This window comes from Zea mays, chromosome 10 (assembly GCF_902167145.1).
Source record: "Zea mays cultivar B73 chromosome 10, Zm-B73-REFERENCE-NAM-5.0, whole genome shotgun sequence".
NCBI lineage: Eukaryota > Viridiplantae > Streptophyta > Magnoliopsida > Poales > Poaceae > Zea > Zea mays.
The window spans coordinates 133,630,209-133,655,664 of record NC_050105.1 but is presented as its reverse complement, the minus strand read 5'-3'; positions in this window follow the sequence as shown (position 1 = coordinate 133,655,664).

The window sequence follows — 25,456 nt, the reverse complement described above, 5'->3', positions numbered from 1 at the left end:
TACAAATAATGAACCTGAAATAACCCTTATAGTTAGAGGACTTCGATAATGTTGGTGAGCTCGGGAGCACCTTTACAATCCAGCACTCCGAGCCCTAGCTTACTTTTGGTCACTTTCAGTTCTAACTTGAGATCAAACTTTCAACTAGAGGATTATGCATTTTCAAGTGGAGATTGGTCCTTTCAAGTCGTGGTCGTAGATCAGTTAAGTCGGCGGTTAAACTCATCCACTTTGCTCCTTTTGTCCCGTGCAAAACGCAACATCGTCAGATTCAGATTAAGACACAATTGAACCTCAGGAGTGAGTTCAGACTTCAGAGGCAAGCTCGTTTTCTGAATAACTTGCGCCAGTGTTCACAAAACAGAACTAATGTATCTAACCCCCCCCCCCCCCCCCCCCCCCCCCCTCCCCCCCTTGAACATCCCGTATCGCTCTGTTTCTCTGTGCTTTAAACGGGGCTTTATCTATACCTAGCCAACCCTTCGCCTGTCACAGTTTAGAATTTGGTGATGCACTGATGCTACTATAAACTGTAATACGCACGAGTGCAGGAAGTGGATCGTTCGCTCTACTGTTCTGTTCCAGTTCGTATGTTCAGGTGTCTTAGCAGGTGATCTGTTCTGTTTTGTTTGGAGGATTCATACAGATTCGAGTCACCATTTACTAGTACTAGCCAGCTTCTGTTTGGTCGTGGACCAAAATTTGGCAGCTCTGCGCTAAACCAAAATTAGGCTCGAGTTTAAACGTTTGGTTTATGGCCAAAATCCAATATGGCCATGCCAAACTTCTGCAACCAATTTGCATGCGTTGACTTTGGCCAAAAAATAGTTGTGAGTTTGTATTGGCGTGGCCAAAATTTCATTGGCAAGACCAAAATTCGACCACCAACCAAAGGTAGGCCAAATTAGCTTGGCAAGACCAATATTTGGTCCGGCAACTTTGGCCTCCATCCAAACATTCGTCCCCAGGAAGCCTCTACGATCAGTTACACCGCTACTAGCATGTGGGGAACTGGGGATATTGTGACAGGTCGTTCAGACAGAAAGAAGAAAATTCGAGTAGTTGCAGCTGTTACAGTTCTAGAATGTTTGTTCTGATACAAGAGATTGTGTTTTCATATGTGGCGTTTTGCGGCATCTATTGTTACCTTATACGGAGTACTCCCTCCGTCCGTTCTCTTTTATTTATCGCGTTTTAATTTAAAAATAAACTGATATATAATAAATATTCGAGAATAGATGTAGTATATAACACTCTTATCCACTGGTTGAATATTTGACGACTCTAGGGTGTTAGTTTGCTATTGTGTTTGCTTGGCAGCTTTTGCATGATTGATGACATTTGGCTGATGGCTGGTGTAATAAATGGAGCATACTAAAAGGAGAGTAGCACAGGACACAATCAAGATGAGGATGGGCGCGGTAGTAAGCAAGATCATGAGGTGATTCTATTCTGATATATCTCAAGCGGAAATATGAAATTACTAGTTATGAATTTATACAGCAGCTCGTTTGTTTGCCTTATGTTCACGATGTTCTATTTATCCTAAAAACTTGATTGTCTGCAGCAGGCTCTTGTTGAAGAGTACAAAATGCTTATTGATCTTGCCAAGAGCAGCAGGCTCATTTTGAATAGGAGGGGGTTTAATCCCCTCTAATCCCACTCAATCCACCTCTAAGGGCTGATTTGGTGATCAATGAAATAAAAGAGACCTATGGGGAAGAATTCCTTTGGTATTCAATTTTAGAATAGAGATATTTCTCTCTTTATTTTCCTGGTCACCAAATGTGCTCTAACCGAACAAGCATTAGGGTCAGTTCGGATGCATCGGATCGAAGGGGATTGGAGGAGATAAAATCCCTCCATAGTCAAAATTAAATATAAGAAGATTTAATCCTCTTCAATCCCTCTCGTTAAATTTCGATCCAGACGAACAAGTCCTTAGGGCATGTTCGATTTCATCCAAAGCGGAGGAGATTGAGGGGGATTAAATCCCTTTCTATTCAATTTTGACTAGGAAGAGATTTAACTCCCTCCAATCCTCCTCAATCTACTCCTAACCGAACAAGCCTTTAGGGCATGTTCGGTTACACTAATCCAGAGGGGATTAAATCCTCTCCTAGTCAAAAATGACTAGGCGGGGATTTAAACCTCTCCAATCCCTCTCTAGATTGGTGTAGCCGAACAAGCCCTTAGACGGTCAGATTACTCTTGTCAAGAGTAGCCTTTAGATCAATAAGCATTTTGTACTCTTCAACATGAGCCTACTGCAGACAATCGGGTATAATCCCCTCCTCCAATCCACCTCTACCGTAGACCGCAGCTATGGAAGAAGGTGAGCTGATGCCACTGCGACTGCGCTCATGGTTTTTTTTTTTTTTTTGTTGTTGTCCCAGGAAACAGGCAAACAGCCATCTCAGAATGGTTCCAAGAATGTATTTAGGTCATCTCCAGCGGCGGAGCGGAGCATGCATGTGGTGGTGCATATGCGCAAAACACTGGTGCCCTGGCTACGCTTTCAACCCTCCATGATTATTCTTTTCCCTGTATACCGCAATCCGTGTGTGTCTGCCATGAGGTGGATGGAGCCATGGATGTCCTTTGCACCTGCAGACGTACAGGGAAGGGATCTCGACGCGCGTCCATGATTGCGGCGGCTCGGAATCCACCGCGCTCAGTGGCCAGCTCTGTTGCGGACGAAAGCCGGCCGCCCATGGTTGCGGGAGCACCAGCGCACGAATAATAGGCCTCTGGAATCTGTATGCCCGAAGTGGATTCTGTCAGGGTGGCATGTTGGAACCGGACCGCCGACACATGGCGTGTCCGTCGGGGCCGCCCGCACACACGGCGCGCCTACCCAGGCTGTCGGGCCGCGACACACGCGCCCGCACGTATAGCAGCGGGCTTTAGGTCTCTTGGGCCAACACTCCCCCCAAAAAGCTAGCCTTATAGGGGTTGCACCCTCAACCATATAAACCATGCTTTTCCATTCTCACCAGACAATGTGGGACTATTCCCAACAATCTCCCCCTCACACATTGTGAGCCAAGATTTGTCTGAGAATCCACTGGGCCAACCTGGCTCCGATACCAATTGTTGGAACCGGACCGCCGACACACGGCGTGTCCGTCGGGGCCGCCCGCACACACGGCGCGCCTACCCAGGCTGTCGGGCCGCGACACACGCGCCCGCACGTATAGCAGCGGGCTTTAGGTCTCTTGGGCCAACACTCCCCCCAAAAAGCTAGCCTTATAGGGGTTGCACCCTCAACCATATAAACCATGCTTTTCCATTCTCACCAGACAATGTGGGACTATTCCCAACATGGCACGCTCCCGCGGAGGCCCCTGGCTTTTGGGTGGTTTTGAACCTTTTGATGGACTTCCGGAGGATCCGAAAGAAAAAGGATGAAGGAACGACAGGCGTTACTAGCTCCGACAAGGAGCTCTAAAGGATTCTGTACTCTAAATTTAGATGACGAGGACGTCCTCTACTCCCTCCCGCAACATCTTCTAAACGGTTCTCTAAATTTAGAGGACGCTGCTGGATCCTCTATATATAGAGTTTCTCTAAATAGTTCTCTATCTATTTGAATACTTTAAACAACCGATTTAGTAAAACTAAATACGTACAATACATTTGAGAGTATGACAAATATGTATGTACAAAAAATAAAAAATAAAAAAATGTCTTTAATATAGGTATTTACATATAGAGGACGTGATTTAGAGTACGTTATTGGAGAGAAAGTAGATATAGGAGATAAAATATTTTAGAGAAGACTGTAAAGAACGGATACAGAAGATTTATATAGAGGACGTTGTTATAGACAGTCTTAACTTCTGCGCCAAGTTGGTTGCTCTGCATCTTTTTGGCGGTGGGCCGCCGGACCGAATAAAGCGACCCCACCCGATTCTGGCCGGCTTTATTATTAGGCGTCGGATCGTGGTTCCTGCTCCCTCTTTTTCCGGTCCTTCTTCCTCATCCTAGTTGGATAAAGCCAGCGCGGGTCCAAGTAAGGGGGTGTTTGGTTGCTCCTGCTAAAGTTTAGCCCGGGTCACATCAAGCGTTTGACTTTTAAATAGGAGTATGAAATATAGACCCAACCAACTGGACTAAATTCGTCTCGTCTTTTAATCTTCGGCTGACAAATTAGTTTTATAATCCGACTATATTTAATACCCGGAACGGAGGTTCAAACATTCGATAGGACAGGGGCTAAATTTTAGCGGGGTGTAACCAAACACCCCCTAAATATCCGCGCCCATCGCTTCAGACCTTTCGCCGGCGACTTCGCTTCGCATGTGGTTGGTTCGCTCGGTTCGGTGGATCGACCGGTCGCCGTCCTACTCGGCTTGGCGCCACAGGGTGGCGAGTGGTGGCGCCGGCCGGCTACAGGCTACAGCGTCCTTGTGCAGGCACGCGCGGATGCAAATCAAAACCAAGGTAAAAACTGTTAAGTAACCCTGGTTAGGGTTATGTGGACAAATACCTGCTTTGTCCCTGAGGGGTCTCACATCTCTATATAAGGAACATGTACACCCCTCATAATACAGAGATCAGAAAGAGGCCAGAGGCCCAACCCTATATCCAGTGTCTCGTGTGTTTCCTCTGTCGTGCTTATGGGAAGGGAGACGGGTTCTTTACATCTTCTTGCGCCTCTACTGCTGACGGGAGGGAAGGGAGCGAATCTGGTGATCCGTGGTAACGTAGTTCTCAACACGTTATCAGCACGCTCTACCTCGACGTTGCTGCGAGATCAGATCTGCGTCAACTCTTCGTCACACCGGCAGATCTTTGGCATTGCCGAACTGTCCTACGCGACAGGCTTCGTTTCCATTCGCAGAATCAAGAAACATGGTATGAAATATATAGATCTACTGTTCGTCTTAAAAAAACAGTACGCCGGCGGCGGCTCTGCTGGCCACATCACGCGTACCGACCTGATATATAGATCTATTGTTCCTATTTTCGTGTGCCAAACTGCCAACCAATAACTCCGTAGCGCTGGTTGAGCGGGTCCTGCATGTCCGCATGCAACACAAACTAACGCAAACTACCGCGTTCCTAACTCCACATGTGCGAGGTGATTGACGTGTATGTGGCCGCACCCCCGCATGATTTGACTAGGCGAGAGATGCTCGTTGGATGCCCAGCCCAGCAGGCTGTGAGCGTCATATTTTTATTTCTATTTTAGTTTTTTTTATTGCCGTATATTCCTTTTGCATGCTTTCTAACTGTCTACCCTCCATACATAACATGAGCTGTTGAAAAAAAAAACTGAGATGAGAGTGGCTCGTGCCAGTATGATTACAACTAAATATTTGAGACAATGCATACTTAAATATGGAAAATTGTGTTTTACACATGATGTGTTATGCTCATGTATTAATTCTAGTATTATCTTCCTGCTCTATTCTCGGTGGTAAATATATAGTAGAAATATTAGAATGCATGTGAAGGCAATATTGTACTGTCTGTGCATACTTAAATCGCTCTAAATATTTATGATATGTTGAGTTTTTGGACTCACGTCGAGCGATTAAATTGTATAGTGGGTATTCAGACACGTCGATCAGACTACGTTATTAATCGACCGAGTTATGGCATTGGCTGAGCACTGGCTGCGCCCTGGCTGCGCCCTGGCAACACGACGCAGTATTTGTGCCGTTCGAACTTGGCTGCGTCATGTGATTGCTATGTCGCGCTCTCCATTAATCGGATTGCTCCCGTTGAGTCAGACCGTCATCGCTGTATCGCGTATTTTTTGCATGCCCTGTAGGCACTGTCTGTCTGACGCGAGCCAAAATTGCGCCTGTTGCGCACGTTGTGTGGATTTATCGTGTACCCCAATTACCGAGCCATAATTGTGCCTGTTGCGCTTATTACGAAGGCTTGCTATACTGTCGTACCCTGATGGCTGCAACCGTGTTGCCGCCAGATACGCTGGGGCTTGTACTCGTGGAATGTGGTGGGTTATCCGAGCCCCTGAAGTCACAGCATAGCGCATCCTTCGTAAATAATTTCGTTTGGCTCTATATTTTGTTTGTTTGACATGTGTTGTGTGGCTTAATATATTTATATATATTGCCAAGTAGCCATAACAACTATATCAAGCTCTATAGTGCTTGAATAATCTAGGAAATTAAATTGAAATACAACAGAACATTGATAAGTTAATTCTCTGCTCTCTCCTCATGCATAAAGTTTTACCCGAAGGTATATAATATAATGCATGAAAGCCTTTTTGGCACAAAAAAACATCACAAATTGGGATTTTATTAGTAAGCAATAAGACCTTATCAGATGAATAAATGCTAGAATCTCAGCATATATTGCTCAACCAGATGTTAGCACATTGCTCTCTTTGTCGCTAAATGACATGAAGCGAACTTTGAAATAAATGGCTAGTACCTCAGCAACACGAAGTTGCGAGTATACCAAGAGGTTATTCTGAGAATTTTTTTCACTATGTTGATGTGAAAACCATAGTGTGTTCCCGTCGAACCACTTTACTCGTTCTATCTAGAACCTCTATGCTTGTGTCGCATAGATCTCTCGGAATTGTAAATACTTATAGTCACTGAATTGACTCGGGATAGTCCTTTGACAAGTTTGGTATACACTGTAAACTAAATGGTAAAGGTCGGTCCTGAATGGACACATACCTGGGGTTTATGTAGCCGAACTACACTAAATTCTACCCTTTGGCATGCTTACCATTATCTACCTCCAATCTATCAGAAGTGAGAAGAGTAAACAAATAACTATGAAATCCCACATCACCACAAAGCTTGTAGCTAAATTAGACATTAACATATTCTTGGTCCTTGGAGCCAGAAGAGCCATATGTCTTGACCACTAGACTACTAGTGATGATAATTTGTGATAGAAATATAAAGATCTTATGGAGACATGTTGTATTCTCCCTAGTCCTGATGACTCCTTCGTATGAGAGTAGTACTATCTGTTGTTGAAGACGGATCGTAGGCGGATACTAGTCTTGTTTTGTTCTTGACAAGCAGTTATCATCATTTGTTTCATGAAAAGCTAGTTATATGGTGATTTTCCCAGATAAAAAGTGAATTCTTGGCCTTGTCTGTTCTATTCCAAAGCTTCTCTTTTTGTTGAACAATGAAGAGATCGAAATAATGCTTTATAGAACAAGTTGGTATATAATATGAGGAGAAATATTTGCCCTGCTGGCAACACCATAAATATTTGACTATTGTTATAAGTTCTCTCCCAAAATTATAATACCTAAAAAAATGTTGCATAACTTGAAACCTGATTTCAGACCGGTATGAGTAATTGGGTAAACAATGGGCAATGGTAAAACGAGTTGGACTATACATCTCTGCATAACAAAAATATCTGCTTGGCAGCATTGGCCTGGCGCCGTGCACTTTACTACCAATATAAACACACACATTTTTCCTATGTGCATCAAAGCACAATACAACCAGTGAATGTCCTTGTGAGCGCTAGACCCTGATGGTCATTTTACTTGTTGATCTGAAGTCAACTAATGGCTCCAAACGGCGTATGGTATTCATGAGCCCCTGAAGGACCCTTATGGATAAAATAGTGTTGCGCATGTTAGTCTAAATCTTAATGCTTGACTATGCATTTGGTAGTAATAACAATAAGTTTGCAGAATTGTAACCATGAAGCAACTTGTTGTTGCATGTCTCGCTGGATGTTGAGACTAACCCTTCATGTTGAAGGACAAATATGTAGTATTCATGCCACTACATTAATCTAAGTCCAAAGCTCACTGCATAAAACCCCTATCTGTAATGTGTGTAAGATTTCCCAAATAAATCACCACAATAGTGTCGGGGACCATAATTAGGGGTACCCTCAAGACGCCTAATTCTCAGCTGGTAACCCCCATCAGCATAAAGCTGCAGAGGCCTGATGGGTGCGATTAAGTCAGGGATCAGTCCATACGAGTGACTCGATCACGCTTCGCCCGAGCCTAGCCTCGGCCAAGGGCAGCCGACCTCGAGGGACTTCTGTCTCGCCCGAGGCCCCCCTTTTAACGGCGGACGCATCTCCGGCTCGCCCGAGGCCTTGGCTTCGCTGAGAAGCAACCCTGACCAAATCGCCGCACCGACTGACCGAGTTGCAGGAGCATTTAACGCAAAGGTGGCCTGACACCTTTATCCTGACGCGCGCCCCCCGGCAGAGCCAAAGTGACCGCCGTCACTCCGCCGCACCACTGACCGGTCTGACAGAAGGACAGCGCCGCCTGCGCCACTCCGACTGCAGTGCCACTCAACAGAGTGAGTCTGACAGGCAATCAGGCCTTGCCAAAGGCGCCATAGGAAGCTCCGCTCCGCCCGACCCAGGGCTCGGACTCGGGCTTAGACCCGGAAGATGACGAACTCCGCTCCGCCCGACCCCAGGGCTCGGACTCGGGCTAAGACCCGGAAGACGACGAACTCCGCTTCGCCCGACCCCAGGGCTCGGACTCGGGCTCAGACCCGGAAGACGACGAACTCCGCTCCGCCCGACCCCAGGGCTCGGACTCGGGCTAAGACCCGGAAGACGGCGAACTCCGCTCCGCCCGACCCTAGGGCTCGGACTCGGGCTAAGACCCGGAAGACGACGAACTCCGCTTCGCCCGACCCCAGGGCTCGGACTCCGCCCAGGCCTCTACCGAACGATCTCCGCCTCGCCCGACCCGGGGGCTCGGCCTCGGCCACGGAAGACAGACTCGACCCCGGCTTCGGAGGAGCCCCCACGTCGCCCGACCTAGGGCACAGGCCCGCCACGTCAACAGGAAGCGCCATCATCATCCTACCCCGAGCCGACTCGGGTCATGGAGAACAAGACCGGTGTCCCATCTGGCTAGCTCCGCCAGATGGGCAATGATAGCGCCCCACAAGCTCTGTGACGACGGCGGCTCTCAGCTCTCTTACGGAAGCAGGTGGACGTCAGCAAGGACTCGACCGCTCCGACAGCTGTCCCTCCGCCAGGCTCCGTTGCTCCTCCGACAGCCACGACATCACGCCAGCAGGGTGCCAAGATCTCTCCGGCTGCCACATTGGCATGTACTTAGGGCGCTAGCTCTCCCTCCGCTAGACACGTAGCACTCTGCTACACCCCCATTGTACACCTGGATCCTCTCCTTACGCCTATAAAAGGAAGGACCAGGGCCTTCTTAGAGAAGGTTGGCCGCGCGGGACGAGGACGGGACAGGCGCTCTCTTAGGGCCGCTCGCTTCCCTCACCCGCGTGGACGCTTGTAACCCCCCTACTGCAAGCGCACCCGACCTGGGCGCGGGACGAACACGAAGGCCGCGGGATCTCCACCTCTCTCACGCCCGTCTCCGGCCACCTCGCTTCTCCCCCCTTCGCGCTCGCCCACGCGCTCGACCCATCTGGGCTGGGGCACGCGGCACACTCACTCGTCGGCTCGGGGACCCCCCGGTCTCGAAACGCCGACAGTTGGCACGCCAGGTAGGGGCCTGCTGCGTGCTGACGAACAGCTTCCCGTCAAGCTCCAGATGGGCAGTCTCCAGCAACCTCTCCGGCCCGGGACGGTGCTCCGTTTCGGGAGTCTCGAGTTCATGTCGTTTGACGGCAGCTACGACATGATACTCCTTCCACCGCCGCGCGACAACGACAATGGCGGCCGACAACCCGCCCACCGGCGGCGGAACCGACGACATCTTCCCCGCGTGGTGGAAGAACAACGTTCGAGCTCGCCCCGTCCTCTCCCCCGCCAACGGAGGAGGAGGCGGGGCAACCAAGGCCAAGCGGGAGGCCGCGCTTCGTCGGCCGTCGAGCGAATCGACGTTCCCAGCGCCCCAACGGAGGGCACGCCGGGCGTCGACCTCGCGTTCGAGACAAAGGCAGGCGCCGTCCCCCCGCGACACGCTGATCCCGAGCAAGAAGACGACGCCGGCGCACTCGCGGAGAGCTTGCAGGACGTCGCCCTCGTACCTGAGACGATGGTGCAACCAGTCCCCGATGTGACTACGTCGCTCCTCGTCGACCAAAAGGTACTGACTAACTCCCATCTTACGTCATTTCGACTCGGCCTCAACCCGCCAAGCGACCTCGCTTTGGCGGGCGCTCTCATTGAGGCGAGTGCAACCCCACTGGGGTTTCGTATGCGGTCGCCTTGGGACCGATTGACAGACGTCTCGACCTACGGGCCCTCTGGGTCCGAGGAAGATGACAATCCCAGCATCTGTTGGGATTTCTCTGGATTTGGCAACCCCAGTGCCATGCGGGACTTCATGACCGCATGTGACTACTGCCTCTCCGACTGTTCCGACGGAAGCCGCAGCCTTGACGACGAGGACTGCGGCCCAAGCCGCGAATGTTTCCACGTCGAGCTAGGGGATCCCTCCGAAGGCAACCATCTTGGCATGCCGGAGGACGGTGATTTTCCTAGGCCGGCGCCTCGCGCCGACATCCCGCGGGAGCTAGCTGTGGTCCCCGTTCCGGCGGGGGGTCACGACCCACAGCTCAAGCAAGTCCGCGGGGCGCAGGCCAGGCTCGACGAGGGAACAGGGGCGCTTGAGACGATCCGCCGGGACGTCGGGCAGGTATGGGCGGGCCAACCCCCGGCCGGAGAAATACGTCACCTGCCCCAAGGTCTCCAGCACCGCGTCGCCAACGATGTCAGGCTCAGGTCGCCGCCCGCATCCAGCGGGGTTGGTCAGAACCTGGCAGCCGCAGCGATGCTCCTCCGCACGATGCCGGAGCCATCAACCACCGAGGGTCGGCGAATCCAGGGAGAGCTCAAGAATCTCCTGGAAGGCGCTGCGGCCCGACGGGCCGAGAGCACTGCCTCCCGAAGGCAGGGATACCCCTCGGAGCCTCACGCCGCGACTTCCCGATTTATGCGGGAAGCCTCGGTCTACACCGGGCGCACGCGCAACACCGCACCTACGGCCCCGGGCCACCTCGGCAACGAGCACCATCGACGCGATCGTCGGGCCCACCTCGACGAAAGGGTGCGCCGAGGCTACCACCCCAGGCGTGGGGGCGCTACGACAGCGGGGAGGATCGGAGTCCCTCGCCCGAACCACCCGGTCCGCAGGCCTTCAGTCGGGCCATCCGACGGGCGCCGTTCCCGACCCGGTTCCGACCCCCGACTACTATCACAAAGTACTCGGGGGAAACGAGGCCGGAACTGTGGCTCGCAGACTACCGCCTGGCCTGCCAACTGGGTGGAACGGACGACGACAACCTCATCATCCGCAACCTTCCCCTGTTCCTCTCCGACACTGCTCGCGCCTGGTTGGAGCACCTGCCTCCGGGGCAGATCTCCAACTAGGACGACTTGGTCCAAGCCTTCGCCGGCAAATTCCAGGGCACGTAGGTGCGCCCCGGAAATTCCTGGGACCTTCGGAGCTGCCGGCAACAGCCGGGAGAGTCGCTCCGGGACTACATCCGGCGATTCTCGAAGCAGCGCACCGAGCTGCCCAACATCACCGACTCGGATGTCATCGGCGCGTTCCTTGCCGTCACCACCTGCCGCGACCTGGTGAGTAAGTTGGGTCGCAAGACCCCCACCAGGGCGAGCGAGCTGATGGACATCGCCACCAAGTTCGCCTCTGGCCAGGAGGCGGTTGAGGCTATCTTCCGAAAGGACAAGCAGCCCCAGGGCCGCCCATCGGAAGAGGCTCCCGAGGCGTCTACTCCACGCGGCGCCAAGAAGAAGGGCAAGAAGAAGTCGCAATCGAAACGTGACGCCGCTAACGCGAACCTTGTCGCCGCCGCCGAGTACAAGAACCCTTGGAAGCCCCCCGGAGGTGCTAACCTCTTCGACAAGATGCTCAAGGAGCCGTGCCCCTACCATCAGGGGCCCGTTAAGCACACTCTCGAGGAGTGCGTCATGCTTCGGTGCCACTTCCACAGGGTCGGGCCACCCGCGGAGGGTGGCAGGGCCCACGACGACGACAAGAAAGAAGATCACCAAGCAGGAGAGTTCCCCGAGGTCCGCGACTGCTTCATGATCTACGGTGGGCATGCGGCGAATACCTTGGCTCGGCATCGCAAGCAAGAGCGCCGGGAGGTCTGCTCGGTGAAGGTGGCGGCGCCAGTCTACCTAGACTGGTCCGACAAGCCCATCACCTTCGACCAGGCTGACCACCCCGACCATGTGCCGAGCCCGGGGAAATACCCGCTCGTCGTCGACCCCATCGTCGGCAACGTCAGGCTCACCAAGGTCCTGATGGATGGGGGCAGCTGCCTCAACATCATCTACGCCGAGACCCTCAAGCTCCTGCGCGTCGATCTGTCCTCCGTCCGAGCAGGCGCTGCGCCCTTCCACGGGATCATCCCTGGGAAGCGCGTCCAGCCCCTCGGACGACTCGACCTCCCCGTCTGCTTCGGAACGCCCTCCAACTTCCGAAGGGAGACCTTGACGTTCGAAGTGGTCGAGTTCCGAGGAACCTACCACGCGGTACTGGGAAGGCCATGCTACGCGAAGTTCATGGCCGTCCCCAACTACACCTACCTGAAGCTCAAGATGCCGGGCCCCAACGGGGTCATCACCGTCGGCCCCACGTACAAACACGCGTTCGAATGCGACGTGGAGTGCATGGAGTACGCCGAGGCCCTCGCCGAGTCTGAGGCCCTCATCGCCGACCTGGAGAACCTCTCCAAAGAGGTGCCAGACGTGAAGCGTCATGTCGGCAACTTCGAACCAGCGGAGACGGTTAAGGCCGTCCCACTCGACCCCAGTGGCGACACCTCCAAGCAGATCCGGATTGGTTCCGGGCTCGACCCCAAATAGGAAGCAGTGCTCGTCGACTTTCTCCGCGCAAACGCTGACGTCTTTGCGTGGAGTCCCTCGGACATGCCCGGCATACCGAGGGATGTCGCCGAGCACTCGCTGGATATTCGGGCCGGAGCCCGACCCGTCAGGCAGCCTCTGCGCCGATTCGACGAGGAGAAGCGCAGAGCGCTAGGCGAGGAGATCCACAAGCTAATGGCAGCGGGGTTCATCAAAGAGGTATTCCATCCCGAATGGCTTGCCAACCCTGTGCTTGTGAGGAAAAAAGGGGGGAAATGGCGGATGTGTGTAGACTACACTGGTCTCAACAAAGCATGTCCGAAGGTTCCCTACCCTCTGCCTCGCATCGATCAAATCGTGGATTCCACTGCTGGGTGCGAAACCCTGTCCTTCCTCGATGCCTACTCAGGGTATCACCAGATCCGGATGAAAGAGTCCGACCAACTCGCGACTTCTTTCATCACGCCGTTCGGCATGTACTGCTATGTCACCATGCCGTTCGGTCTGAGGAATGCGGGCGCGACGTACCAGCGGTGCATGAACCATGTGTTCGGCGAACACATCGGTCGCACAGTCGAGGCCTACGTCGATGACATCGTAGTCAAGACAAGGAAGGCTTCCGACCTCCTCTCCGACCTTGGAGTGACATTCCGATGTCTCAAGGCGAAAGGAGTCAAGTTCAATCCTGAGAAGTGTGTCTTCGGGGTGCCCCGGGGCATGCTCCTGGGGTTCATCGTCTCCGAGCGAGGCATCGAAGCCAACCCGGAGAAGATCGCAGCTATCACCAACATGGGACCCATCAAGGACTTAAAAGGCGTACAAAGGGTCATGGGATGCCTCGCGGCCTTGAGCCGCTTCATCTCACGCCTCGGTGAAAGAGGTCTGCCTCTGTACCGCCTCTTAAGGAAGGCCGAGAGTTTCGCTTAGACCCCTGAGGCCGAGGAAGCCCTCGGGAACCTGAAGGCGCTCCTTACAAAGGCGCCTGTCTTGGTGCCCCCAGCTGATGGAGAAGCCCTCTTGGTCTACGTCGCCGCTACCACTCAGGTGGTTAGCGCCGCGATTGTAGTCGAGAGGCAAGAAGAAGGGCATGCATTGCCCGTTCAGAGGCCAGTCTACTTCGTCAGCGAAGTATTGTCCGAGACCAAGATCCGCTACCCGCAAGTTCAGAAGCTGCTGTATGTTGTGATCCTGACAAGGCGGAAGTTACGACACTACTTCGAGTCTCGTCCGGTAACTGTGGTGTCATCCTTCCCCGTGGGGGAGATCATCCAGTGCCGAGAGGCCTCGGGCAGGATCGCAAAGTGGGCAGTGGAAATCATGGGCAAAACGATCTCGTTCGCCCCTCGGAAAGCCATCAAGTCCCAGGTGTTGGTGGACTTCGTAGCTGAATGGGTCGACACCCAGCTGCCGACGGCTCCGATCCAACCGGAGCTCTGGACCATGTTTTTGGACGGGTCGCTGATGAAGACGGGAGCCGGCGCGGGCCTGCTCTTCATCTCACCCCTCGGGAAGCACCTACGCTACGTGCTACGCCTCCATTTCCCGGCGTCCAACAATGTGGCCGAGTACGAAGCTCTGGTCAACGGGTTGCGGATCGCCATCGAGCCAGGGGTCAGACGCCTCGACGCCCGCGGTGACTCGCAGCTCGTCATCGACCAAGTCATGAAGAACTCCCACTGCCGCGACCCGAAGATGGAGGCCTACTGCGATGAGGTTCGGCGCCTGGAAGACAAGTTCTTCGGGCTCGAGCTCAACCACATCGCTCGGCGCTACAACGAGACTGCAGACGAGCTGGCTAAAATAGCCTCGGGGCGAACGACGGTCCCCCCGGACGTCTTCTCCCGGGATCTGCACCAACCCTCCGTCAAGGTCGACGACTCGCCCGAGCCCGAGGCACCCTCGGCTCAGCCCGAGGCGCCCTCGGTTCGGCCCAAGGTACCCTCGGCCCCGGGGGCCGAGGCGCTGCACGTCGAGGAGGAGCAGAGCAGGGCCACGCCTGATCGAAATTGGCAGGCCCCGTACCTGCGATATCTCCGCCAGGGAGAGCTACCCCTCGACCAAGCCGAGGCTCGGCGGGTAGCTCGACGCGCCAAGTCGTTCGTCTTGCTGGGCGATGAGGAGGAGCTCTACCACCGGAGCCCCTCGGGCATCCTCCAGCGATGCATCTCCATCGCCGAAGGTCAGGAATTCCTGCAAGAAATACACTCGGGGGCTTACGGCCATCATGCAGCGCCTCGAGCCCTTGTCGGGAATGCCTTCCAGCAAGGCTTCTACTGGCCAACGGCGGTGGCTGACGCCACTAGAATTGTCCGCACCCGCGAAGGGTGCCAATTCTATGCGAAGCAGACCCACCTGCCCGCTCAGGCTCTGCAGACGATACCCATCACCTGACCCTTCGCTGTATGGGGTCTAGACCTCGTCGGTCCCTTGCAGAAGGAGCCCGGGGGCTACACGCACCTGCTGGTCGCCATCGACAAATTCTCCAAGTGGATCGAGGTCCGACCCCTGAACAGCATCAGGTCCGAGCAGGCGGTGGCGTTCTTCACCAACATCATCCATCGCTTCGGGGTCCCAAACTCCATCATCACCGACAACGGTACCCAGTTCACCGGCAGAAAATTCTTGGATTTTTGCGAGGATCTCCACATCCGGGTGGGCTGGGCTGTCGTGGCTCATCCCATGTCGAATGGGCAAGTAGAGCGTGCCAACAGCATGATTCTACAAGGGCTCAAGCCTCGGATTTACAACGGCCTCAACAAGTTCGGCAAGCGATGGATGAAGGAACTCCCCTCGGTGGTCTGGAGCCTGAGGACGACGCCGAGCCGAGCCACGGGTTTCACGCCGTTCTTCCTGGTCTACGGGGCCGAGGCCATCTTACCCACTGACCTGGAATACGGCTCCCCGAGGACGAGGGCCTACAACGATCAAAGCAACCAAGCTAGCCGAGAAGAATCGCTGGACCAGCTGGAAGAGGCTCGAGACAAGGCCTTACTACACTCGGCGCGGTACCAGCAGTCCCTGCGACGCTACCACGCCCGAGGGGTCCGGTCCCGAGACCTCCAGGTGGGCGATCTGGTGCTTCGGCTGCGGCAAGACGCCCGAGGGAGGCACAAGCTCACGCCCCCCTGGGAGGGGCCATTCGTCATCGCCAAAGTCCTGAAGCCCGGAACATACAAGCTGGCCAACAATCAAGGCGAGATCTACGGCAACGCTTGGAACATCAAACAGCTACGTCGCTTCTACCCTTAAGATGTTTTCAAGTTGTTCATATACCTCGCACCCACACAAAGTTTAGTCATCAAGGAAGGGTCGGCCTCGCCTCGGCAAAGCCCGACCCTCCCTCGGGGGCTAAAAGTGGGGAGACCCCCTCCGCGTCGAAATTTTCCTCGAAAAAGGATCTCTTTTTAGCAGAATTTCTTTCGTGCTTTTTGACTACTTCGAAAAGCGGATCCTGGAAACGACGGAGTACACATAAGCAGCCAAGGCTGACCGAGCCGAGGGACTCCTACGCCTCCGGGATACGGATACCTCACTCATCACCTTCTGCGATAAGTAACTCGCGTTCGGATAAAGTGATTCCGCGGACCGAACAAGTCTTCACGTTCGGAAGCTCTTCTGCCGAGGCGGTCCTTCAAGCCTTCTCGACTGAATCGGTGGCAGGGCCTCGTGGACGGGCGAAAGTACGCGTAAGCGGCAAGGCCGACCGAGCCGAGGGACTCCCACGCCTCTGGGATACGGATACCTCACTCATCACCTTCCGCGAGAAGCAACTCTCGCCCACACAAACATCCCTGTTACCGACGGAAAGTCCAGATGCTCGGAATAAGAGGAAAAGAGACGCGGCTTTACAACGCAGCGAGGGTGTGTTTTCTGGCCTCGGCGGCCGCAGAAGGCACACGCTACAAGATAATCTGATCCTGCAGGCTCGGATCTTCACGCTGGAAGGGGGCTATAGCACCCTCGGCATCGACGACGCCTTCAGCGAGATCCGACCCAGCCTCGGACGGCGACGCGGTCCGGGGACTTCTCCGGGAATCCGGCCTGAGCAGGCGGCTCAGCCGGTTACCCCTGGGGCCTCGGCCAACCATCTTCCAAGGGCGCCAGCCCGACCCGAGGCCTCGGCTGATCAACTCCGGCGTCAGCCCCGCTGACGGGCAACCCGGCTAGGCTCCGGCCAACCAGGTTCCGAAGCTGGGAGTAGGCATGAGGGTCCGGCTTCCCCATCGCAGCCGACACTCGCCATTGGAGGGCGTCGAAGGGAAGAGGATCAGGGGACATCCGCGAGCCCTCCCAGTCAGCCTCCGGAGTCATCTCCCAGAGCGGCAGCCGCCGCTCCGCCAAAGGAAGCACCCTCCGACGGTGGATGGCGGCGACCACTCCCGCAGCGATGAGTCCCCCCTCCCGCAACTCCTTCAGGGCCTGGAGAAGGGGTTCGAGATTCTTCTGTCTCTCGTGCGGGGTCCCATGGCGCCAGGCGTCGGTGGCGGCGGTGACTACCCACTGGGAGAATGGTGGGAGCAACTCACCGTCATTCCGGAGGTAGAACCACCGGCGCTGCCACCCCTTGTTCGAGGACGCGAGGATGGCAGGAATGTACTGCGACGCCCGCGACTGCCTCAGCAAAAGAGTGCAGCCTCCGGCCCGCACCGCTGCACGGATCCTCCTCTCCCCCATCGACAAGGCGAAAGGCTCGGCGAGGAAGAGATGAGTCCACAAATCCCAATGGGGAGCGATCCCCAAGTACCCTTCGCACACCGCTACGAAGATAGTGGCCTGCGAGATGGAGTTGGGGGTGAGGTTATGCAACTCCACCCCATAGTGGAACAGGATTGCCCGCATAAAGCGGCCCGTCGGCACACCGAATCCCCGCTCGTGGAAGGAGACGAAGCTCACGACGTACCCCGGCGGTGGGGACGGAGCGGCTCCGCCCACGGGAGGAATCCATTCTGGTCGCTGCTTATCGGTGAGGGGGCGAAGCAAACCCTCGCCGACCAGCTCCTCCAGGTCGCTCGCCGTCACCGTGGAAAAGGGCCACGGATCGCGTGGGGGAATTATGGTCACCCGATCAGCCATCACCAAGATGGAAGGGATGGCGGCGCAAAGGGCAGGAAGGGTGATTTTTCTCTTCTCCGACTAAAGTTCCTTGGGTTGCAAAGACCTAAAGGAAGAAGCGGGGAGCAGAGCGAAGAGCCGTCACCGGACCCCCTCTCGAGGATATAAAGGCCAGGGCGGAACCGTTTCCAGCGCTCCGCTCGGACCGGACGCGGGATTCAAAAAACGCGAAGCGAAACAGCCGTCCCTCGAACGGCTCGCGCACGCGCAACGGCCGCCCCGCCAACCACTCGCCCCGTCGCATTAACTCCGCGGCGGGACAGGTGGCGCCTCTGGCAGGAGCGGCGGGCGACGCTTCGCCTTCGCCGTAATTACCGCGCCAAAAAAGGTACGCCACGTCGTTCGATTTCGTATCCTTTTCCTTTTTTCCTCTTTCTCTATCTCTTGCAACAGGGACCGGGAAAGGGGGATACCCCGAAAAGGATCCTTCTCTGCGAAGGAACCGGGCTCCGAGCCCCCCTACTGATCAGAGGTTCGAAGGCTGGCCCTCCGAAGGGTTCAACGGTCGCCTCAGATCGCGTGGGCCCGACACCCACTACTGGTCAGGGGTTCGAAGGCCGGCCCCCCGAAGGGCTCCATGGCCGCCTCAGGCTACTCGGGCTCCGCGCCCATTACTGATCAGGGGTTCAAAGGCTGGCCCCCGAAGGGTTCACAGTCGCCTCAGACACCGAGCGAGGGATGACTAGGGGTACGTTCGATACATAACCGAGGCTCGGGCTGCGCTCCCGAGGTACCCTAGGACATTTCCGAGACCAGCGGGAACAATCTTGTAACGGAATCCCATCGGAGGGAGGCATCGAGCCCTCGGACCCCGTCGCCAGGGGACCGGGTCCGGCAGATCACCCGCAGGTACTTTTGGGCGTGCCTCTGGGCCCCTAGCCGACCCCCAACGAACGGGGCACGGACGTCCACTCGGATCACCCGCTTGCAGCTCACCGGAGACACCATGTTCGGTGCCCATCGAGGGTAACATGGCGCTCTCCCCCCCTCCTCCTTGCGGAAAGGCGACGCAGGGGCGTATGTAAAAAAGCCGAGTCTGTCCCTGATCGTCCTCTCGCCCTGTGCGGAGGCTCGGGGGCTGCTCTCGCAAACCCGGCTCCGGCCAGACCGTTGACAGCGTCAACATACCAGCCCGAGAGCTTGGGCCCCGACCGTGCACCCGGGCTACGGCCAGTTCGCATGAGGGAACAACCAGACCAGCCGAAGCATTACGCAAGGCATTAAGACCTCGAAGGAGTGAAACCACTCCTCCGAGGCCTCAGGGGCTACACCCGGCGGGTGCGCTCGCGCGCACCCACCGGAACAAAATGCAACCGAGAAAGGCTGGTCCCCTTGCAAAAAAGTGCGACGAAAGCCTCCAAGCGAGTGCTAACACTCCCTTCGAGGCTCGGGGGCTACTGTCGGGGACCATAATTAGGGGTACCCTCAAGACGCCTAATTCTCAGCTGGTAACCCCCATCAGCATAAAGCTGCAGAGGCCTGATGGGTGCGATTAAGTCAGGGATCAGTCCATACGAATGACTCGATCACGCTTCGCCCGAGCCTAGCCTCGGCCAAGGGCAGCCGACCTCGAGGGACTTCCGTCTCGCCCGAGGCCCCCCTTTTAACTGCGGACGCATCTCCGGCTCGCCCGAGGCCTTGGCTTCGCTGAGAAGCAACCCTGACCAAATCGCCGCACCGACTGACCGAGTTGCAGGAGCATTTAACGCAAAGGTGGCCTGACACCTTTATCCTGACGCGCGCCCCCCGGCAGAGCCGAAGTGACCGCCGTCACTCCGCCGCACCACTGACCGGTCTGACAGAAGGACAGCGCCGCCTGCGCCACTCCGACTGCAGTGCCACTCAACAGAGTGAGTCTGACAGGCAGTCAGGCCTTGCCAAAGGCGCCATAGGAAGCTCCGCTCCGCCCGACCCAGGGCTCGGACTCGGGCTCAGACCCGGAAGACGACGAACTCCGCTCCGCCCGACCCCAGGGCTCGGACTCGGGCTAAGACCCGGAAGACGACGAACTCCGCTTCGCCCGACCCCAGGGCTCGGACTCGGGCTCAGACCCGGAAGACGACGAACTCCGCTCCGCCCGACCCCAGGGCTCGGACTCGGGCTAAGACCCGGAAGACGGCGAACTCCGCTCCGCCCGACCCCAGGGCTCGGACTCGGGCTAAGACCCGGAAGACGACGAACTCCGCTTCGCCCGACCCCAGGGCTCGGACTCCGCCCGGGCCTCTGCCGAACGATCTCCGCCTCGCCCGACCCGGGGGCTCGGGCTCGGCCTCGGCCACGGAAGACAGACTCGACCCCGGCTTCGGAGGAGCCCCCACGTCGCCCGACCTAGGGCACAGGCCCGCCACGTCAACAGGAAGCGCCATCATCATCCTACCCCGAGCCGACTCGGGTCATGGAGAACAAGACCGGTGTCCCATCTGGCTAGCTCCGCCAGATGGGCAATGATGGCGCCCCACAAGCTCTGTGACGACGGCGGCTCTCAGCTCTCTTACGGAAGCAGGTGGACGTCAGCAAGGACTCGACCGCTCCGACAGCTGTCCCTCCGCCAGGCTCCGTTGCTCCTCCGACAGCCACGACATCACGCCAGCAGGGTGCCAAGATCTCTCCGGCTGCCACATTGGCATGTACTTAGGGCGCTAGCTCTCCCTCCGCTAGACACATAGCACTCTGCTACACCCCCATTGTACACCTGGATCCTCTCCTTACGCCTATAAAAGGAAGGACCAGGGCCTTCTTAGAGAAGGTTGGCCGCGCGGGACGAGGACGGGACAGGCGCTCTCTTAGGGCCGCTCGCTTCCCTCACCCGCGTGGACGCTTGTAACCCCCCTACTGCAAGCGCACCCGACCTGGGCGCGGGACGAACACGAAGGCCGCGGGATCTCCACCTCTCTCACGCCCGTCTCCGGCCACCTCGCTTCTCCCCCCTTCGCGCTCGCCCACGCGCTCGACCCATCTGGGCTGGGGCACGCGGCACACTCACTCGTCGGCTCGGGGACCCCCCGGTCTCGAAACGCCGACAAATAGCATACATTGGCCACAACTGGATGATTGTGGTTGGGGATTTTATATGTATGCTTTTAGAACATCTCGACATTAGGGGGAGGAATGCCCATATAATGTAATGCCTCAATATTCTATTAAACACACAAAAGTCAAACTAAATATGTCGTTCGGTGTGTACTCCTGTGTATATGGAGTTCGCCAGAAATCGTTGAGGAGTAACCATATTGGTATGAATGCTTCTACCTGATGTAGATGTGGATATACCCAGGATTAATTTCATATCCACATTTGACTTATTGGCATTTGATCTATTCTCGGGGACGCCTGCGAATATGATCCATCAGCCTTAGTCAAAGCATATGTTTCTGATTGCAGATTCACGTGGTCTGTGATAACTCTCCTCCGATTCATTCACCCTGATGGTGATTTGCCTCACGAAGAGGTTCATCTTGATGATGAAATTCCTAGCAATGCGCGCAATATCATTATGCTGGGAATACAGAACAATGAATCTTTCGTTTTGGGAAATAACGGAGATCATTATTAAATGTGGGAAACAAATATGTCGACACCTATCTTGCCCCTCTAGATTGCAAATGGATCAAAACAAAGTCCTAGGCATGAGTGCTTTAAGCTCTCTTATCGGGTCATTGATAAATGCAATCGAGGCTGAACCAATAATCGCAAAATGAAAGTCGCGAGCTTGAAGTTCGGACATTTATGGGCACTATTGAAATAATGTATGGTGAATGCGATGGTTCAAGTGGTCTTGTGAGAGATCCATCCCACGTATGTGTTGAATAAACACTGTTCTGCTATGTAATATATCTGGCAAATGGCATGAATTAAAATATGCAGTTAATAGGATTCTGAAGATCCGTCATGAGATCCTAAGAGGACTCATATATTTGAATTATAAATTTGCAACATATAAATCTCATACCGAATAATACATTCCTGATGAATGATCACTCTCCTATGTAGGGAGAATATCTCGTAGTTGAGACTATCGTTCCCAGATGGAACCTATCCAGAAGAAACAAAGTCTGTATTGAACACCAAAGTTTGATAATCCCTATAAAGGGATAAAGACCCATACAGACCCGAAAAGGAATAAGATGAGGTACCAAAGAACTTGAAGTTCACCGAATAAGCACATGTACATTCCATGAGTTTTACTCATGGTAATTTCCACTAGATGTGGAATTACGGTATCCTCTAAAGCCCTAATGGCAGAAACCTATAAGGTTTAGGTGTTACTGGCAAAATATCCCCATTGTGCCAGAATGACAGACTATAACGATGTATCTGATCGATGAAAAATCCCTGATGGATTACGATCTTAGATGGACTTTTGTTACACCATCATAGATGTTGCAATGGATGAACGCCTCGAGCGATGTGTCATATTTAGAATATATACTATTGCAACTATATTATCCCCTAAGTCCTATATAAGGACATGTTACTTGTTTTGCACAACTATGTATAAATTGTGGTGTAAGATAGAAAATGATAGCACCCCAACCTCGTCCATTCTCGTTATTCCAGATGAACAATGAGACATATATCTTGAAGAATATGCTTGAGTTATGAGGGATAACGACTTTGACATATGTCATCATCAGGGGGAGCGAATGCTTATATTGATCACAATCGTGAGACAATAAATGTCATATTCTATGCCCTGAAGGCGTGAGCTTGATGATCAATATGTGAACCTTTATGGAACTTTCTATCAAATATATATATCCAGTCGATCGAACACCATCAGTCAAAGTGGCTTATTTATATTGATACGTGCACTTACCTCGTATATCCTAGAAGTGAGTAGAGGTAAAGTTCCTGAAATAGTCCTTGGAAAGATATGCAATCCGTTTGCTAAATCTTTATGTGCATATACTTCCAGAAGAAGATGTTTTGCCTTATTGATACAGTTTTTCAAGGATCAGGAGGAGCACATTTCTAAAGTTAGCCCTTGTAGAAGATTCTATAGAATCTAGATCCCAAAGGATCGAAATCTGTCCCGATGACAGTTGTTGTACTCTTTTACCTTGGTGAGTTTTCTTGAAGTTTCTCACATGAGGTTTTTAACGAGGCAACAAAGTGCAAATGCAATTTGTATCGCCATGCACTCTTTCTCCATATTTTTCCCACTGGGTTTTCGGAGTTTTAACGAGGCATGTGTTGGTCACGGTATTCGCCCAAGGGGGAGTGTTAAGTAACCCTAGTTAGGGTTATGTGGGCAAATACCTGCTTTGCCCTTAGGAGTCTCACATCTCTATATAAGGAACATGTACACCCCTCATAATACAGAGATCAGAAAGAGGCCAGAGGCCCAACCCTATATCCAGTGTCTCGTGTGTTTCCTCTGTCGTGCTTATGGGAAGGGAGACGGGTTCTTTACATCTTCTTGCGCCTCTACTGCTGATGGGAGGGAAGGGAGCGGATCTGCTGATCCGTCAACAAACGTCGTCGCCGACCCGTGTTCTCCGGTCGATGCGTGGGGCCGAAACTAGTACGGCTACGAAGCGTGCATGGTGCTGGTGGTGCGGTGGGCTGGTGGGCCGCATCACGGTTTTTTTGGTGGGTCCAGGCTCCCACCTCGGAGGAGGAGTGGGGGAGGGAAGGCCGGAAGGCCGCCGAAACGAGGTATGCTGGGCCACTACTTGCTAGTCTACAGCTGCTAGGACTAGTGACCACCAGCGCTTGCATTGCAATTCCGTCGAGCTGGCTGTTGACGGACCGGTGGTGGAGACTGATCGTAGCTCCGGCAGCGACGGCGAGCCTTGTTTTCGTAACGTAACAGTTGATATCGATATAGGTAAGCGTAAATTAAACGGTGGTGAACACGTCGCAGGAACCGAACTATGCGTAGACTCTGTGAAGCAACGGCGGACGCATGACAAGAATTTATGCGGGAGCAAAAAACCCACATGAGAGGGATAGACGAGATCTAGCTTATCGGACGGATCGACGTCATAATGAAAACGGAGCGAGGGACAGAGGTGCCAGGAAGGGGCGGAGTCGGACGGCATCGCATTGGGAATGAGCCAGCGGCGAAAACGGGGCATCGAACAAACTGGTTTAGGTGGTGTCAGGAAAATTAGGCTCAGACTCGTAGATGCAAGGACTGGTCCTAGAGGATCCGACAAGAAGGCTCGTGACATGGTTGCTTTAGGACATGTTCCAAACCTTTAGACCTAACTCTTAGTTGATTTTAGCTGGGTTGGGGCATCTAATAACTAATACTTATTTGATGGGTATAGATAATAATTAGTTGATCCATTCTAAACCACTTAGCTAATTTTAGTCACTAGCTATTAATTTTAGAGGTTTAGAATAAGATTTTATACTTTCTGAAACTTTATTTTTTTTCTACACATAACACTAAATAATCAAGGCATAAAGGAGTGTACAAAATTGAGGGGGCATGGCCCACTTTGTCCCCCTATGTATCCGCCTCTGCTGTGGAGCCACTCATCTTAGTCTAGGTCTAACCTGATACGTGTCCAAGGATGTGAACCTGATCTTAAAAGACTAGTTTGACAACTTTATTTTTTTAAAAAAATTCTCATTTCTCGAAGAAAAATTGAGAAAATGAGGTTGACAAATTAGCCCTAAAGTAAAAAAAAAAACCTTCGAGCGAGGCTGATTCATGTTTGCCTACAAATATTCTGGAGTACTGACCAATAATTAACACCGGCCACTTACTCTGATGCACTCGATTGCTCCACCGAACTGATTCCCTACACGGTCACATGGCTACTTTACTTTGCGTGACATGACATGGCTAAACTTTTGGTTAGACAAAAAGCCATTTTGTCTCAACTTGCAGATGACGAGAGATGACCCTGCCCGTGAGATCTTTTTTTTTGGTGGGGGTGGCTACCTCCACCAGTTTTCATAGTTCCATAAAAAAGATGGTCGTATAGCTAATGCAGTCGATTTATGCAAGAAAGAGGATTCTATATTTTTTATGCAGTCGAGTTAGATCAGAAAGATGATCGTATAGCTAATTTCTTCTGGGCAAATGGTCAATTTATTCTGGATTATATACATGCTTCGGTGATGTGGTGTAATTTGAAACGACATTTAAGTCTGATATGTTTGAAATGCCTTTTGCACTGCTCCTTGGAACCAACCATCATAAACAAACAATATTTTTGGGGCAGCACTGCTATTTAATGAAACTATCGAATCATGTGTTTGGCTATCTGAAACCTTTCGGACAACAATGTCGGGCAATCATCCAAGCACAATTTTTACTGATCAAGATGCTGCCATGCTTTACTGATCAAGATGCTGCCATGCCAGGAGCAGTTGCTTATGTATTCCCAAATACTAATCATCGACTTTGTATTTAGCACATTTATCTTAATGTTGCTAAACATCTTGGACATGTGATTCATAAGTTTCCTGAGGAGTTTCTTCCTGAATTTAAGAGGTGTGTCTATCAAGATAGATTAGAGAAATATTTTAAAAAGAAATGGAATAAATTGTTGGCTAAATACGGCCTCGAGGACAACATGTGGATGCAAAATCTACATAAATTGAGGGAAAGTGGGTTGCTGTC